Raw genomic sequence first — 5,127 nt, forward strand, 5'->3', positions numbered from 1 at the left:
TATTCCTTAAAGATCGCTCATGTTGGGAACGCCTTAACATCCACCATAAAGCGCCGGGTAAGCCCACTCACAGGCCTTACCGCGCAGACGCGACATGGCGTACGACACCATACGGCTGTCGTCCTCGATGAGCTGCGCCACACCGCACTGCTCCACGGCTAAAAGCCAGGGGACAATCGTGTGCGCCGCAGTTCCATCAAACTTGGGCAAGCCCATCCGAATGGGCCTCGGCTAATCCAGCCGGGCAGAGAGCATCTCAACAATCCTGTTGAGAGCCTCGCTCCGAGCCTGCTCATGCCTCAGCTCATCCTGAGTCTGAGTGACGGACTCCGCCGCAACATGGCTCTGTGCCTCAAACTGCTCCAACTGAGCAACATGTTGCTCAGGAGGACTGCCCAGGAGCCTGGCAGGGCTTGTTCACTAAGTCCCTGCGCCATATGCCCTGCCACCTCCCGACGATGTTCAAAGAGGTGGGGAAAAGAGCCCAATCGATGTTGCGGTCCATCTTCACGTACACACGCAGAGATGCGGGTCGTGGAAAGGATTTCAAGTACTACCAAGTGTAGGTAGGCACGTCTTAATGCGGCCACGCTCTACTTAGACTCACAACCTAGCACAGCGAGGAAACGGCTAGACCGTCTTCTCTTGCGTGCAGCGGGTAGTTGTGGTGGGCGCCTTAGCGACCTCACTCAACGCACTAAGTACTCTAGTAAAGTGTCGTCACGGGAGCGGTAATTCGGCTCCTCGTGCGCACTTACTAAATAGAAAGTGGTTTTCAGACTGATTTATATTTAATCGCATGACGCTAGCCGCCATCACGGATGACGCTAGGCGTCATTCCTCCTAATATGAATGCACATATGTGCATCACATACACAAGGGTTGGTCAGAAATGAGAACCACACCCAAGTAGTGGGTCTAAATACTTTATTTAAGTAATTGACCATCCCCTTAAGTACACCAAGTGTACTTTACGGGGACTGTGTAACATTAGGGCAACTTTAGTGTAACGGGGTGTATCATTACATGAAATTAACACTTAAAGGTTATTAATAAATATATTTCGTAAAAGGTAGATAATATTTGGAGGATATTACTTTAAATAGTAATGTTTAGAAATCTTATCCATAAATAGGTATAGGCCATTATATCTATTTATCCCGCAGACTAATCAACTGTAGATGTAAACAAAAGAGAGAGACATATAAGATTTCGATTGTATGTTTAGTATAAGTTTATAGTTAAGTTAGCATTAAAAGATAGAAAGAAGAGAAACTGTATTATATTATTACAGTTATCATTTACCCCTCTTTAAAGCAAAAGTTTTGAAGAGAAGTCTTCCTCTCCACGTACTAGTGTACATAAAGTGACGTGAGGCACCACTCGCAACTGAAGCAGGCGAAGTGGACTTGTACTGGAGCAGTACAAGACGTAGTGCCCCGTTACACTGAATATGATACTTAAATGCTGAGTAAAGTATATGTTTCCGGTTGATGGCAGCGGAACATCGTCAATACGGTAACTTCGACAAATTTGATAAATATTAGCCAACAGTGGAAGTACGACACCACGATTTGAGACCTCAGCAGAAGCAACACCCCAAGTTAATAGTTCCGAATATAAATAAAGAAGCAATCGAAAATCATGCCTTTGGTGCTAATACAAGCATGACGTCGAATTCTACGCCGCGTCAGTAGAGCATCCCGCCCCGACTGCGCTCCTGAATATCCCGACCCCTCAGTGGTCGATGCAGAACTCATGCGTCTCGCACACTGGTTCTTGCTATCGCTCTTTCAGAATGGAGTCCTTTTGCTGGGCATCTTTGCCCCAGCAGGGACCCTGGCATAGCAGCGAGCCATCAGATGGCTGCGCTTGCCGCATTTATAGCAGACAACGTCTGCAATGCCCAACTCCATGGGCTTATACCAAGCTGCCGCCGAGGCACTGCTGTAGGATTGCTCCTCAACTAAGGCAATTTAAATTGTCTCCTCCGTCGTCTACGGCACCTTGCTGAAAAGGGCCTGTCGCGATGGGCCGTAGTCCGTTCATAAACGTGGGCACCTTAATGTGCTCCGGAATCGGACATACGATAATAGATGCCGACAGTAAGCGCATCTCTTGCACATAATCTTGCAGAGATCGGTTCGCCTGTCACGCTCTAAAGAAGCGCGCCTGAAGCAGCACTTCGTTGTTCGGCGGCTAGTACAGGGCGCGAATATATTCCTTAAAGATCGCTCATGTTGGGAACGCCTTAACATCCACCATAAAGCGCCGGGTAAGCCCACTCACAGGCCTTACCGCGCAGGCGCGACATGGCGTACGACACCATACGGCTGTCGTCGTCGATGAGCTGCGCCACACCGCACTGCTCCACGGCTAACAGCCAGGGGACAGTCGTGTGCGCTGCAGTTTCATCACACTTGGGCAAGCCCATCCGAATGGGCCTCGGCTAATCCAGCCGGGCGGATAGCATCTCAACAATCTTGTTGAGATCCTCGCTCCGAGCCTGCTCATGCCTCAGCTCATCCTGAGTCTGAGTGACGGACTCCGCCGCAACATGGCTCTGTGCCTCAAACTGCTCCAACTGAGCAACATGTTGCTCAGGAGGACTGCCCAGGAGCCTGGCAGGGCTTGTTCACTAAGTCCCTGCGCCATATGCCCTGCCACCTCCCGACGATGTTCAAAGAGGTGGGGAAAAGAGCCCAATCGATGTTGCGGTCCATCTTCACGTACACACGCAGAGATGCGGGTCGTGGAAAGGATTTCAAGTACTACCAAGTGTAGGTAGGCACGTCTTAATGCGGCCACGCTCTACTTAGACACACAACCTAGCACAGCGAGGAAACGGCTAGCCGGCTTCTCCTGCGTGCAGCGGTAGTTGTGGTGGGCGCCTTAGCGACCTCACTCAACGCACTAAGTACTCTAGTAAGTGTCGTCACGGGAGCGGTAATTCGGCTCCTCGTGCGCACTTACTAAATAGAAAGTAGTTTTCAGACTGATTTATATTTAATCGCATGACGCTAGCCGCCATCACGGATGACGCTAGGCGTCATTCCTCCTAAAATGAATGCACATATGTGCACACATACACAAGGGTTGGTCAGAAATGAGAACCACACCCAAGTAGTGGGTCCAAATACTTTATTTAAGTAATTGACAATCCCCTTAAGTACACCAAGTGTACTTTACGGGGACTGTGTAACATTAGGGCAACTTTAGTGTAACGGGGTGTATCATTACATGAAATTAACACTTAAAGGTTGTTAATTAATATATTATCTAAAAGGAAGATAATATTTGGAGAATATTACTTCAAATAGAAATGTTCAAAAATCTTATCCATAAATAGGTATAGGCCATTATATCTATTTATCCCGCAGACTAATCAACTGTAGATGTAAACAAAAGAGAGAGACATATAAGATAAGATTTCAATTGCATGTTTAGGATAAGTTTATAATAAAGTTAGAATTTAAAAGATAAAAAAAAGAGATACTTAATTATATTAATACAGTTTTCATTTAACCCTCTTTAAGCTAGTTACCTCAAAGAGAAGTCTTCCTCTGCACGTACACTTCGCACTGCAACAGGTGCGAAGTGGACTTTACTGAAACAAAACAAGTCGTAGTGCCCCGTTACACCTGGTAGCACTTTGTAGTCCGTCCAAGGACCACATTTCCCACATCTAACATGGACATGTTAGATGATAGTGGGAATACGCATCACGTTTCCCGTGAAAACTACTACTTTCTAAATGACATAGAAAGGAGTGCGGTCGAACGAATGAGTTCGACCGTAGGAAACGATGCAATCTTGGCAATGCTGTCCAATTTAAACAGAGATGCCCTCCATTCAGCCATCGCCAAGTTCATACAACATGAACTTGACGAGACGAAGGAAAAAGTAGCCTTGCTGAATCAGCAAGGCTCTCAACAGGCAGAACTGTTGAAGTTACAACAGGTACAGACCCCTGTACCTGGGATGACGCAAACGCGTCATCCCGAACCTTAAAAATTGACATCTCTAAGTATAGGGGAGTCGAAGAACACCCCCTCTTGAGATGGTTTGTCGAATTGGACGATGCCATAAGGGCACGTCACATCGTCGACGAGCAAATGCAAGTCACACTCGCTCAATCAAATCTGGCAGGTCGTGCCAAAACTTGGGCACTGGCCCTTAAGTTGCGTGACCCATACGTCTTTGGGTAGCTAGAGGCTTTTAAAGCCCGGCTCAGACAGACGTTTGAACCGCCAAGGGCTGAGTTCAGAGCTCGTTCAGAGCTTCTGAAACTCAAGCAAGGCAAGCGTGATGTTCACGCATATGCCCACCACATACGACTCTTAGCGAGTTGTATAACAAATAACCCAGTCCATGAACACACGTTGATTACGGTGTTCATGCAAGGTCTTACGGATGGTCCCGTAAAGACCCACCTGTTCCGCTTGGAACTGGATACGCTTGAAGAAGCAATATCCGTAGCGGAACAGGAGGACTTTAGCTTGAGACAGGCTCAAGCAAGTTCGTCATCATATCGTCCACCAAGACGACACGAATTAGGAGGTCCAGAACCTATGGGCCTCTCTTACGTCGAAAGTGAGAGACCTCGCTTCTCGAGCAATAAGCGATTGCAGAAATGCCATCGCTGCCAAAAATTAGGACACTACGCTCATGAGTGTAGTGCCCCACGCCCAGCACCGAAAGGTACTGAACGTAATTTTCGACCGTATGCCAAAAAGGGCAACGGTCGCGGGTCCGACGTTGTTGCGAAATTGCAACAGCGAGTCGGACCGCCAAAAAAAGGTCGGGGTCAGTAGGAGCGCGACGCCCTACTGATCCAGCAACCTCAAAAGAATTTCAAATCTCTTGACTAAAGTTGCTCCAGACACAAGTTAAAAACTTATTATCAACATTGATAACCCCATTATTTGCAATAAGCCTTGGAATTATTTCAGTGCTCTCTACAAATCATTATGTGTCTTTGCACCTAGTGATGCGGTATCCCACATCACCTTGAAGTTAAAAGTGACAAATGATTTGTCACTCAGAGCCCTGGTGGACTGCGGAGCGTCGAATAACTTTATTCATCGCCAGTCACTAGAGGGTCGTAGGCTCAAATATGTTCAGCGC

This window comes from Bremia lactucae, linkage group LG15, assembly GCF_004359215.1.
Source record: "Bremia lactucae strain SF5 linkage group LG15, whole genome shotgun sequence".
In the NCBI taxonomy this organism is placed as follows: domain Eukaryota; phylum Oomycota; class Peronosporomycetes; order Peronosporales; family Peronosporaceae; genus Bremia; species Bremia lactucae.